The sequence below is a fragment of the Urtica dioica genome, chromosome 4, assembly GCF_054948205.1.
Source record: "Urtica dioica subsp. dioica isolate 48M chromosome 4, U.dioica_male_clone48M_v1_H2, whole genome shotgun sequence".
Lineage (NCBI taxonomy): Eukaryota > Viridiplantae > Streptophyta > Magnoliopsida > Rosales > Urticaceae > Urtica > Urtica dioica.
This window is the reverse complement of record NC_142759.1, coordinates 14,007,767-14,022,023: the sequence shown is the minus strand read 5'-3', so window position 1 is coordinate 14,022,023 and position 14,257 is coordinate 14,007,767. Positions and strand designations below refer to the sequence as shown.

Here is a 14,257-nt window from a genome sequence, read left to right as displayed (position 1 = left end):
AGATCTCTGTCATCAAGAAGTTCCTTAGAGCCGTACCACAAAAATACATGCAGAGCCGGGTGGGTGTGCTAAAGATAAGTGATGAGCACGAGAAACCCGTTCACCGTAGAGACACGCCACGTAAGCTACCCCGTAGCCCCGGGCGAGGAAGTATATCCCCAGCCCCGCCAAGAGCACGCCCAGATCCGATATCAGGATCTGAGCCCGCTCGCGAGGGCTATATATTGAGGCATACGGGACGTAGTGGCACGCGAAATTGTCGTACGGGCGACCCGAGACGTTGAAAACGAGGTACAACGGCCATCCGAGAGTCAAGGTCACCGCTAGAGAGAGGAATCTCCCGGGCGGGTTGTTGAGATACTTGGAGAACCACGCGAGGTTGGATTTTTCTTCAAGCTCGTCGAGTCGCAACGGCAACGGTGGAGATAGCCGAGGTCGTGGCCGAGGTCGAGGTCAGGGACGAGGTCGAGGGAACAGCTCACCTCAATAAGAAGACACCAAACCCCGTAAAGACAAGAGCAAGGTGAAGTGTTACGCTTGTCAAAATTACGAGCACTACGCGAACGAGTGCCAAAACAAGGAGCCCGATGAGGAGGCAAACCTCACAAGTCTCTATGACGAGGAGCCAGCGTTGATGTTCGCTGATGGGTTGGCGAATCCATTTCCCGAAGACGAGGAGTCGAACCTCGACTATGGAGATGACCAGGAGCTCGCACAAAAATCGGCCGAGGAGATACTCGATTTGTTGATGCTCAATGAAGAGAAGGTCATGACGAACCTCCTCGCAAGTGGCGAGGAGTACAATCACACCGACGTGTGGTACCTCGACAACGGAGCAAGCAATCATATGATGAACCATCAAGAAAAGTTCAATGTGCTCGACGAGAAGATCACGGGAAATGTGAAGTTTGGAGATGGTTCACTCGTCGAGATCAAGGGCCGAGGATCCATCCTATTCCAATGCAAGAATGGCGATCAGCGACTAATAACCGTGGTATATTACATTCCAAAATTGAAAAGTAATATCCTAAGTCTCATTCAGATGACAGAAGAAGACGATACGATCACCTTAGCCGGCTCGTTCCTGAAGATGTTTGATCGAAATGGCATCCTGTTGATGAAGGTGGAGAAATCGCCAAATCGGTTGTACAAGATTTCCCTAGAGACGAGCAATCCCGTGTCTCTATTGGCGTCGCTAGCAGATCTGGCTTGGTTATGGCATGCGAGACTTGGGCACGTAAACTTTTATGTGCTCAAGATGATGGGGGAGAAGGAGATGGCCAAAGGGATGCCCAGGATCACACACCCCAACCAAGTGTGTGAAAGTTGTTTGGTCTCAAAGCAAACAAGGCTTCAATTTCCCGCCCAAGCCAACTTCCGAGCCGAGCATCCTCTATAGCTTGTGCACACGGATCTGTCTGGTCCGATCACCCTACCATCATTCACGGATAACAAGTATTTTCTTATACTTGTTGATGATTATAGTCGCTGGATGTGGGTGTACATGCTCAGAGAAAAATGAGAAGCATTTGAAGCATTCAAGAAGTTCAAGAGACTCGTGGAGAACAAGTCCGAGCACAAGCTGAGGACTTTGCAAACTGATCGAGGGGGAGAATTCGCATCACAGAAATTTGCGGAGTTTTGCAAAGAGGAAGGAGTCGAATGTCACCTCACAGCACCGTACACTCCACAGCAAAACGGCATGGTGGAGAGAAGAAATCGCACCGTGATGAGTACTGCGAAGAGCTTGATCATGAGCATGCAAGTATCGATAAACCTCTGGGAGAGGCGGTGCGACATGCGATTTATCTCTTGAACCGCTTGCCGACAAAGGTGCTAGGAGATTGCACCCCTTACCAGGCATGGACCGGTAAGAGTGTTTGGGTGTACCGCACATGTGAAGATTGCGAGACCACATCTCAAGAAGCTCGATGATCGAAGTCAAGCCATGGTGTACCTCGGTGTCGAAGACGGAAGCAAGGCGCACAGGTTCTTGATCCAGGTTGCGGGAAAATTTGTGTGATCAAAGATGTCGTGTTCGAGGAGGAGAAGAAGTGTGAGTGGTGCAACGACAACAACGAGCTCGTACAAAATTCCGTGGAGTTCGGAATCCTACAAGATGACGACGACGTAGCGGAGTTGGAGAACGCAACAGCTACACCGAACTCTCCTTATCAACAAGAGAGCTCGGGTGGGTCCACAACCAAAGATGGTCCCATCAAACTCCATTCCCTCGCCGATGTCTATGCGGAGGCACCACTAGTAGAGATGGATCTTGATGAATTGTTGTTGCTCACCACTGAAGAGCCAACGACATATCACGAGGCAGCAACCGAAGAGGCGTGGAATGAGGCCATGAAGAAAGAGTTCAAGTCCATCGAGAAGAACAAGACATGGGAGCTCATCGACTTGCCACCCGGTCACAAGACCATCGGGTTGAAGTGGGTTTTCAAGTTGAAAAGAGACAGCAAAGGCAACATCCTCAAGCACAAAGCGAGATTGGTAGCGAAAGGCTACGTGCAGAAGCAATGAGTTGACTTCGAGGAGAGCTTTGCACCGGTGACGAGACTCGACACCGTCAGGCTGATTCTAGCTCTCGCATCTCACCGTGGATGGGAGATCCACCACTTGGACGTCAAATCAGCATTTCTCAACGGTGACATCAAAGAAGAAGTCTATGTCGCTCAACCTGAAGGCTTCATCATCATGAATAAAGAGCACAAGGTGTACAAGCTATCCAAGGCTCTCTACGGACTACATCAAGCACCAAAGGCGTGGAACACTTGCCTCAACAAGAGAATGATGAGTCAGGGCTTCGTGAAATATGCTCAAGAGCAGGATGTGTACACGAGGAATCATGAAGAAGAAGTACTCATCGTTGGTGTATACGTCGACGGCTTGATCGTGACAGGATCAAGCATCAAGGGCGTTGAGGAGTTCAAAAAGCAGATGATGAAGGAGTTCGAGATAAGTGATATCGGGTTGCTCTCGTACTACCTCGGTATCGAGGTAGACCAGAAGAAAGATCTCATCGAGGTGAAGCAAGCGGCTTATGCGAAGAAGGTGTTGAAACAGTTCGCGATGGCGGATTGCAACACGAGCAAGTATCCGATGGAAGCAAAGCTGCAGCTCAAAAAGGATGCGGAAGGAAACTTAGTGGATCCGACAGAGTATAGGCGGGTCATCGGGTGTCTCAGGTACTTGACGCACACTTGACCCGATATCTCATATGCAATTGGCATAGTGAGTCGATACATGGAGGAGCCTACTACTCTACACCAACAGGCAGTAAAGCACATTCTCCGTTACGTGAAGGGAACGACGAGATATGAGATTCAGTTCAAAAGAGGATGAGAAGTTGAAGAACTCGTCGGTTTCACTGACAGCGACCTGGCCGGTGACACAGATGAAGAAAAAGCACCAGAGGGATGGTGTTTTAACTCAACGGGAATCTGATCACCTGGAAATCTCTGAAGCAGCGAACTGTTGCTTTATCTTCATGTGAGGCGGAGTTCATGGCAGCTACTATGGCGTCGTGTCAAGCACTTTGCCTGAGAAGCTTGTTGAGCGAGGTGACCGGATGCGAGCCGAGACCGGTAACCCTCAATGTCGAAAACAAGTCCGCAATAACATTGATGAAGAACCCGGTTTTTCATGGACGCAACAAACACATAGACACTCATTTCCACTTCATCCGTGAGTGTGTCGAGAACCGACAGATCGTCGTAGAGTTCGTAAGCACCAGAGAGCAACGTGCGGACATTCTCACCAAGGCTCTAGCAAGAGTCCAATTCGCTGAGATGCGAGAGCTACTCGGCGTGAAGAATCTCGAACCAAATCAAGCTTATGGGGGAGATCGTGAGTCTAAGCATTGATTGTTGGAAATTTGAATGGTTTGGATCAGTTACAAAAGTGCATTCATTTGGCACTAAAGGGGAAGATTGAAGTACAATAAAGGCCAAACGTTTTTGGTCGTTTTCTCTTCTTGAATTTTATTGTTTTTTTATTGTCTATTATGGGCATTAGTGATTTGTTTAAAGCCTACTGTTTTGGGCTGATTCATCTTCTTTTGTTTTCCTATAAATCGAGTTGTTTGCAAAGGTTTGAAAACTACAACACTCAGACTTGTATAGTTTTTCTTCTTCAACATATATACAAAGAAAATTGCCCCAAAAATATTGTTCCCAAATTTTATTCTTTTCCTTTCTTCATCATTGTTCTTAGAAGATCCGATATTCGGAACCGACATTTGGTATCAGAGCCTAACCGAAGAACATGTCATCGACAAAATCAACCGGAGATGCGACGGAAACAAAGATAGGAAGAGAAGGGAACGTGACGCTCTCGTATCCGTTACTCACAAAGAGTAACTACTCAGTTTGGGGATGAGAGTGAACTTATAGGCGCAACGAGTGTGGGAAGCCGTGGAGCTGATCAAACACGCCTTCAGAGATTGTTTCAAGCCATATATTGATTTCTTGAGACGGATAACCAAGTTGTAGTCGAAGTTTAAACCCGGGAGGAGCTCCATGAAAACGTCTTCATCCAAGGTACCATTAACGAGTGCATTTATGACATCGAGCTAATGAGAGGGTCAATATTTAGGTTTTCTGCAAGGGATCATAAGACTCGGGTGGTATTGATTTCGGCAATCAGAGGGAACGTTTTTTTAATAATCAATACCATGAGTCCTTGTGTTTCCCTTAGCGACGAGTCTTACTCGAGTAGAATATAAAGGAGTGCTTGTTGACGTATGTAGAAAATCAGTTCGTCAACTTGTCTCAGTTCGTCAGCTCGTCTCAGTTCAGTTCGTCCCTCAGTACGTAATCCATCTCAGCTCACTCCGAACTGATCTCACCATCTTGGAACCAGCCGGTTCCTTGGAACTCATCTCTCTTTGGGAAAAGTGTTGCATTCATTGTTCATTCTATTTTCTATGTCTTGTTCTCTGTGTATATTTATTATTCTCAATTTCCTAGAAGTAGTTATTACGCACATTTATTACACTGATCATGTATCTAGCCTAGTCTAATGTATCAACCATATCTATAAATAGGTGATACAATTCATATCAATATGATAAGAAAATATATTACACTCTATCTCCTCTCCGATTCTCTCTTTCTTTATCCTTTCAACATGGTATCAGAGCCCAGAAAATCAATCACCATGAACACCACTTCGACCACCTTTCAGACCTCGCCCACTCAGTCTCAATCTGAATCCTTCTCCCAACATATCACGAGCCACAAACTCAATGGCCACAACTTCCTACAGTGGTCTCAATCCGTGCTCATGTTCATATCGGGACGAGGTAAAGATGACTACCTCACAGGCGTGGCCACATCTCCTGAGATCTAAGATCCGACGTTTAAGAGTTGGAAGGCAGAAAATAACATGGTGATGTCGTGGCTCATAAACTCTATGCATCCCGAAATCGGAGAAACCTTCCTCCTTTATCCAACGGCAGCGGAAATCTGGCAAGCAGCTAGAGAAATCTTCTCCAACTCCGAAGATGTGTCCGAGCTGTTTGAGACTGAGAACACTCTCCACGACCTACGTCGAGGAGAGATGTCTGTTACTCAGTTCTTCAGCTCGCTCACGCATCTATGGCAGAAGATCGACCTCTACGAACAGCACCAGTGGACCTGCTCTGAAGACTCAAAACTCTACCGCGGGATAGTGGAGACCAAACGTGTGTTTAAACTACTATCCGGTCGAGTTCGGATACTTAGTACAAAACCACTACCATCGCTCCGTGAAGCCTTCTCCGCGGTCAGACACGAGGAAAGTAGGAGGAAACTCATGCTTGGAGTTATCCAATCGAGCTCAATTCCGGGCTCATCCTCAGACTCGTCCGCCCTCACCACGCAGGGAGACGAAGTACTTGCAGCCCGCGTCTCAACAGAGAGACCTCGCAAACCTCGCCCCTACGGCGATCATTGCAGACGACCTGGAGAAACCTGCTGGAAGCTGCATGGGAAACCACCGAGCTCGAAGTCAACCCGAGACACTAAGGATCCGAACTCAGTCGGAAACTTAGTATCCACTTCGTCCGCTGCCTCGATCTCGACCTCGACCTCGGACTCTCCCTTCAGCAACAACCAGCTCGCTATTCTCCAAAAGCTTATCCAACATGTCCAACTCAGTGGAGAAACCTCGGGCATTGGTCCTCTAGGTAACTCTCCTAGAGCCCTCCATGTAAGCTCAGAGAATCCCACAACATGGATTGTCGACTCCGGTGCCTCTGATCATATAACTGGTAATCGAAGTCTATTCACAACTTACTCCGTTTGTAATAGAAGCATATCAGTCACCATCGCCAGCTGAGCCAAAACTCAAGTCACTGGTGTTGGCACCGTGGTCTTGACGAAGTCTATGAGGCTAGAATCGGTGTTCTTTGTTCCCCAACTACAATGCAATCTCTTATCTGTGCATAAGATCAACAAAGACTCTAAGTGCCGAACTATTTTTGATGAAAGTTCATGTGTGTTTCAGGAACAGGTCACGGGAAGACAGATTGGTAATGCCTAGCTGAGTACCGGACTCTATGTCATCAAGCCAGATCAGCCCGCCATGTGTCAGCTCGCCCAACAATCACCCCAGTATAAAGAGATCATGCTCAATCACCTTAGACTAGGACATCCAAATTTCATCTATCTCAAAAGACTATTTCCTTCTTTGTTTATCAATAATAATATCAATTTCATTCAGTGTGACATGTGTGAGTTCGCTAAACATACTCGAAGTTCATATCACTCCACCTCGTATAAACCATCTCGCCCATTTGTCACAATTCACGGTGATATATGGGGACCCTCAAAAGTTCTCAATATCACTGGAGTTTGATGGTTTCTTCTCTTTGTTGACGACCACACTAGACTCAGTTGGATATACATGATGAAACAAAAATCCGAAACATCCAACCTATTCAAAATCTTTCACAAAATGGTCCAAACACAGTTCGACACCTCCATCCAAATTGTCCACACCGACAACGCTCGAGACTACTTTAATTCCGAGCTCGGCCATTTCTTCAAAACACATGGCATAATTCACTCCAGCTCGTGCGTTCACACCCCATAACAAAATGGGGTAGCCGAAAGGAAAAATCGACACATACTCGAGGTCGCTCGAGCCATCATGTTCTCCTCAAACGTTCCATCTCATTTTTGGGGAGAAGCAGTCCTCACAGCCACCTACCTCATAAACAGAATGTCATCTCGTGTCCTTGGCTACAAAATCTCATCCCAAGTCCTTCTAGAGTCATACCCTCACTCTCGACTCATCTCAACTCTACATGCGAAAGTATTCGGTTGTTCAGTCTTCACCCATTTTTATGACCAAGGTAAACTTGATCCAAAATCTCTCAAGTTCATCTTCCTTGGCTATTCAGCAACTCAGAAAGGCTACAAATGTTATGAACCCCGATCACGTAAATTCATAGTCTCCATGGATGTATCCTTTCATGAGTTCAGTCCTTACTTCGCCAATTCAACTCGTCAGGGGGAGAATAATAGAGATGACTTCCCAAATTGGCTCATCATAAACCCAGAATTTACCTCGCCTCTTAATCCACCCAGTTTGCTCCCAAATCCGACCTCACTTATCCAAAACACGATCACCTCGCCCCAAAGTCCGACCTCACCTGTTCAAGATACTTTCAGCTCGCCCAGTCCGTCTCTGACTCCCAGCTCGTAAGCATCTGAACCCTCTCCATGCGAACTAAACATCATCCAGAGTCTGGTACAAGCTCGCGAGCAAGATGTCTCTCCGAACCTGAACCACGACACTATTGAACAAGGTAACACCTCATCTCGGGATTTACCAATTGCGTTGAGAAAACTTGCTCGGTCGTGTGGTCAATACAGGATGGAGGATTACGTGTACTATGAGAACTTATCTACAGGCTACCAAGCCTATGTGGCGAAGTTAGATGAAGGAAAAATGTCAAACTCCATTGAGGAAGCCCTTCAAAGTTCCGAGTGGCGAGATGCGAGTCATGCCGAGATCCAAGCCCTCGAACAGAATGATACGTGAGATATCGTCGAACTACCACCAGGCAAGCGAACTGTTGGATGTAGATGGCTCTTCACCATCAAACATAATCCAGATGGCACAGTGGAGAGATACAAAGCCCGCCTTGTCGCAAAAGGGTACACTCAGGCATATGGCATCGACTACCAAGAGACGTTCGCTCCAGTCGCAAAATTCAATACCATCAGAATCCTCCTTTCACTAGCAGCCAACTTAGATTGGCCTCTTATTCAGCTCGACGTCAAGAATACTTTTCTAAATGGCGAACTGGAAGAGGAAGTCTACATGCAACTCCCACCGGGATTTGACAATGATCAAGGTAACAACAAAGTCTGCAAACTCAAGAAGTCTCTATACGGCCTAAAACAATCCCCTCGAGCATGGTTCGGGAAATTCACCAATGTACTCAAGCGTTGCGACTACGAGCAGAGTCAAGCCGATCCATCACTATTCTCAAAGATCTCAACACAAAGCAAGCACACCATCCTGAGTGTGTATGTGGACGACATAGTCATCATCGGAGACGACCTAGAAGAGATCAGGAGACTGAAGCAAACTCTGTCATCTGAGTTCGAAGTCAAGGACCTCGGCAGCCTATGATACTTCCTCGGCATGGAGGTAGCTAGATCGGAAAAGGGCATCTCTGTTTCCCAGCCCAAGTACACTTTGGATCTCCTCAAAGAAACTGGCATGCTTGGTTGTAAACCGGTTGACACTCCGATGGATGCCAATGTGAAACTTCTAGCTCGCACCACCAAGGCTGCCACCGACAAAGAAAGATTTCAGCAGCTCATAGGAAAACTCATCTACCTAACTCACACGAGACCAGATATTGGATTCGCAGTGAGTATGGTAAGTCGATTCATGAGTAATCCATCGAAAACTCACATGGACGCAGTTATGAGGATTCTTCAATACCTCAAAGCTGCCCCAGGGACTGGTCTCTCCTTCAAGAAAAGACGAAGTCGTGGTGTCGAAGTGTTCACAGATGCGGACTAGGCCGGATATATTCCAGATAGACGATCAACATCAGGCATGTGCACATACGTCTGGGGAAATCTTGTTACCTGGCGAAGCAAGAAGCAGTCCGTTGTCTCAAGAAGTAGTGCTGAAGCCGAGCTCAGGTCTTTAGCAAGCGGAGTATGTGAAGGCATCTGGCTGAAGAGAATTCTCGACGACCTCAAGATTATCATCGAAGGCCCAATCAAGCTTTTTTGCGATAATCAAGCTGCTCTCAGCATAGCTAAAATCCAGTCCATCATGACAGAACGAAACATATCAAGATCGACCGACACTTCATCAGTGAAAAGATTGAAGGAAAAATTATCGATATGGAATACATTCCGTCAGGTCTTCAGCTCGCCGACATTCTCACCAAAGCCCTTCCTCGAGCAACCTTCTCCGAGCTATGTAGCAAGCTTGACCTCCTCAACATATACAGTCAAGGTTGAGGGGGAGTGTAGAAAATCAGTTCGTCAGCTTGTCTCAGTTCGTCAGCTCGTCTCAGTTCAGTTCGTCCCTCAGTACGTAATCCATCTCAGCTCACTCCGAACTGATCTCACCATCTTGGAACCAGCCGGTTCCTTGGAACTCATCTCTCTTTGGGAAAAGTGTTGCATTCATTGTTCATTCTATTTTCTATGTCTTGTTCTCTGTGTATATTTATTATTCTCTATTTCCTAGAAGTAGTTATTACGCACATTTATTACACTGATCATGTATCTAACCTAGTCTGATGTATCAACCATATCTATAAATAGGTGATACAATTCATATCAATATGATAAGAAAATATATTCAAAATCTCGAAACACTCTCTCTCCTCTCCGATTCTCTCTTTCTTTATCCTTTCAACAATTCTAACTTTGATTTTGTGGGATGCGTTGAGTCGCTCCGCATCCAATTACATTTTTTTTTTTTATCTTGGCTCGACTATCTATTTAGTAGAAGTTAAACAGACGCACATAACTTTTTCAATTACGGTAACAACGTCCATAGCTTTTTTCTATGTATTCAACGACGAGATATCCTTTTTTTTTTTTTGTGTAACGAGACTATGTGTTGTTGACAGATAACGTGCCATTATATTGTGACAAATATTTACTCTATGTAGTCATTGAGTTTGTAGGTATCGTGATCATTGGTGATTTACTCATTATATTTCCTGACAAAAAAAACGGTGCTGCTTTTATATCTATACATGATATGGAACATATTGTTTTAAGAGAAGTAAAATCTAAATAGCATAAATAATGCGCATAAAGGATTTTTTGTGTCATAGTTATAGAATATACATATACGGAGTTAATTTTCTCTATTTCACACAATGTCAAGGGTTCAAATTCGGCGTTTGCAATTTTATTAGAGCCTTAATTTCTCCAATTCATTATTTTCGCACAAAGTTATAGATGATACAATAATGGTTGTCTATAGTCATATAACATATAATAATACAACATACTTTTCCATTACAGAACACAACTACAGATTGAGTGTCTTTATTAGATCTATCTCTTTCTCTCCAACGACCGCAGATCATGCATGCCTCCTAACACGGCGGTAATGGAGCGCCACAGAGACAGTCGTTCTCCAGAAAGGCGCTCGCCGGGAACTTGGTCGCCGGGAGCGGACCGCACAAGTGGTTCGAGCTCACGTTCAGCGTCATCAGCGCCGCCACACCCGCCGGAACTCTCCCGTGCATGGAGTTCCTCGACAAGTCCAAGTCCCTCATCCTCTTCGGGAACTTCATACCCCCGAAATCACAGCTAAGATTGTTTCCCTTGGCCCGGAACGACAACAGAAACTCCGCGTTGCTCACGAACCAAACCGGACTCCCGGTGATCTCGTTCTCCGACAGGTCGACGTGGTCGTAGAAGTAGGTCTGGAACGGCTTCCAGTCGTCGAGCCTCATCTTGATCCCGCACCGAGCCAGCTTCAGCGAGAAGATGACCGGCGACGAGGTCGCCCACGCCGGGATCGCGTTCAAGTGGAAGTGATTGTACGACAAGTCCAGAGACGCGATCTGATCCACGTTCATGGCGGGAAACGGGTCGACCAGCTCGTTGCGCGACAGGTCGAGGTTGAATATCGTCTTCAGGTTCGAGAAGCTCTTCGGCACCGTCCCGGTCAGCCTGTTCCCGGAGAGATCGAGAGTGTCCAGCGACGTGAAGTTCCCGATGAAATCCGGGATCGTCCCGGTGAGCTTGTTTTGGCCGAGCTCCAAAAACTTCAGGGTCGGGGCTAGGGCCGATATCGACGCCGGGATGTTCCCTCTGAGATAGTTGTGGGAGAGAATGAGATGTGTGAGCTTAGGGAACGAGCCGAAGAAGTGGGGTATCGAACCGGTGAGCCAGTTTCCTTCGAGGATCAAGTGAGTGAGGTTCGTCAGTTTCTTCAGCGCGGTTGGAATCCGGCCGGTGAGGCGGTTATTTCCGAGCTTGAGCACTCTCAGCGTGGTGAGCTTTGACATCGACCACGGGATTGGACCGATGAAATGGTTCCCGGAGAGGCCGATATCCTCTACCGGGCCAGAAAAGTCTCCAAAATCTGCGGGTAAAAGACCAGATAAGCCGGTGCTGGCGATGTTGACTGATTTCAGAGCGGGTAGTCGGAAAAGGGCTCTCGGGAAAGGGCCGGTGAGGTTCGGGTGGTTGAGCAAGTTGATTCCGATGAGGTGTGTGAGTTTGGAGATATCGAGCGCGATATCCTTCCCGACAAGAAGAAGTTGGGTCTGTCTGGAGTTCCGTACAGACCGATCGATATAACCCGTCTGTCGTCCAGACATACGACGCTCTCCCAAGCGCAGCAGTCCGTGCCAGCCTGCCACGTGGCGAGCATTCCCGAGGGGTCCGCGGTGATGCCCTTCTTGAAGCCCAGTAAGCCAGCCTCGTCGTCCGGGTGACACGTGGCGGCTCCGGCGGACTCGAGGCACGCAAGCAGCGCCAGCGCCGCTGCGGCGGAGGCCAGGAAGAGATTCAGGTGGGGGTGACAGGGCTGATGTTTCATTCTTTTATTTTTTCGAGTTTGATGGTGCTGTGGATGAGTTGATCATGGGACTGTTATATAAGTGAAATGATGATCATGTTGTCGTGATTATATTATATATTAATAATACCACTTGGCGCTGTTATTTTCCAACTTTGACGCGATGTATATATTAAGCGTATGTGTTACTCGGCGTTGGGCATGGCGATATACAAGTTGTCACAACTATTTAATCTCACGACGAGCGTGTGTGTACTGCGTATTCATTCATTATTGGCTTGTTGAAGTATGTGTCGCTTAACTTTACGTATTGCATGAGACAAATTCATCCTGTATTCTTTTGTTCTTTACGTTAGTGGTTTTAAATAAATTTGTGGGCACCTTAATTTAGTAATATGATACTTTCAAATGAAATAGCACTTTCATTTTTTTTGTTATAAAAAATAGTGTACAGTCAACGAGCTCTATAATAAAAAACGGTATAATCTATTTAAGAACACTTAAATACTTATTTTATTTACGATAAAAATACTTAATTTTAAATTTCAGCTACACCGTCAAACAAAATCAGTTAAATTTGACGAAATCTAAGGGGCAGCCTCAGATTAAACATTTTTTTTCTTCATAGAATTATGTAAAATTAATAATATAAGTGTAGCAAAATAACCAAAATAAAACTATAAAATTTGTTTTTAACCTACGTTTGACAATTTTTAGGGATATAGTCAAATGACTTATGTGACAATAATTAAAGTCTGATTTACCCTTATTTTTTAACAAATTCGTCACTTTCTCTCTCCTATTTTTTTCAAATAATTTTTTTTGCATCAAAACTTCAAAAATTCGTATTTTTCTCATACGAACTCGAAATTGAGTGATTCCAAATCCTACGGATTCGTAGAGCCGAGACCTTCAAAAATAGATCCATTGTGTTTGATGAAAAATCATGTTTAATACCATAAATGTAGAAAAATCATGTTACTAACTTAAATATGGAAATAACTGAAATTTATCCAAAAAAATAAATGGAAACGTAAATATGATTCTTGGCGACATCAGCGGCGATTCGACCAGCCCGTCTTCGACAGGTTTCGCAGCTTCTTCTAGCCCATCATCAGCAAGGTCACTGAAGTCTACCGTCCTCTAGTGCGGAACCGACTCTCTCCAGGCGTCCAGCCCAGCGCGGTCACGAAACTGAAATACACACACTGAAACACATAGTTACACACACATACACACAATCAATTCATTGTTAACTATCAAAAATCCTAAATAGAATAAAAAATTGAAACCTCAAAAACTCAATCACACGCACACACACCTTTGGTTGAACGGGGCTGTTGAGCGAGGTGCAGGCTGTTGGCGACCTCACGGGATTGTCGGGAGAGGCGCGGGGCCGTTGGGCTAGGCGATCGACGCGGATGAGGAGGGAGAGAGATCTAAGAGTTAGAGCGGAGAATGAGAGCGAGGGACGAAGAATTTATCGGGTTGTCGAGGTGGGGGTTTCAAGGGTCTCGAGGCGGGGTTGCTTCTGACCGAAGATTGTGACGGGGATGAAGAGCTTGAGGCGAGGGGCAGCGAGGGATGGGACAGTGAGGCACGGCTCAAACGACGGCGGGGCTGAGGGAACTCACCAGTGGTGGTCGGAGAGAAAGGACGACGTGGTGGTAGGTTTTGGTGGTGGTGGTGGTGGTCGGAGAGAAGAAAAGATAGGAGGCTCGGTGGTGTAGTAGTTATTTGGTGGAGGCTCGGTGGTACAGGTGATGTGGTGGTTGTGGTGGTGGCGTGGATAAGTGCGGCGAAACTTGATGGGAATTTTCTTAACTAAAGAAAAATTCTACACGACGCAAGCGAACGTGTCGTCAAGTAATAGAGTGCAAAAGCACGGATATCGATCCCACAAGGACTCTAGACTATTTCCGAAGCAAACTCACTAGCTTTCTTTTTCGAGTTATGGAAAATGAAAAATGGGGGGGTTTTTGATTGTTTTGAGAACAAGATGAAATGTAAACAAAAGTGAAAACACTATTTAAACACAAGTTAAAAGGAAGGGGCGCGATTTCGTTATTTCATCGAGTCGGTCGGTCTTGGTACGATTCTAAGCTCGGGTTTAGAGTTGTAAAATTTAGTCTCAATCCCTCTTAAAACATTCACTAATCTCTCTCGAGTCTTTAGGAATCTAGCTACGTGTCGAACTTACACCTCTCGGTTTGGGTCCTACTAAAACACAAAACCG

General features: G+C 45.9%; 1 pseudogene; it reads right to left on the bottom strand.

Annotated features, from left to right (window-relative positions):
* Nucleotides 1–10,505: 10,505 nt before the first annotated feature.
* LOC149400661 (uncharacterized) lies at nt 10,506–12,134 on the bottom strand (annotated as a pseudogene).
* Nucleotides 12,135–14,257: the final 2,123 nt, after the last annotated feature.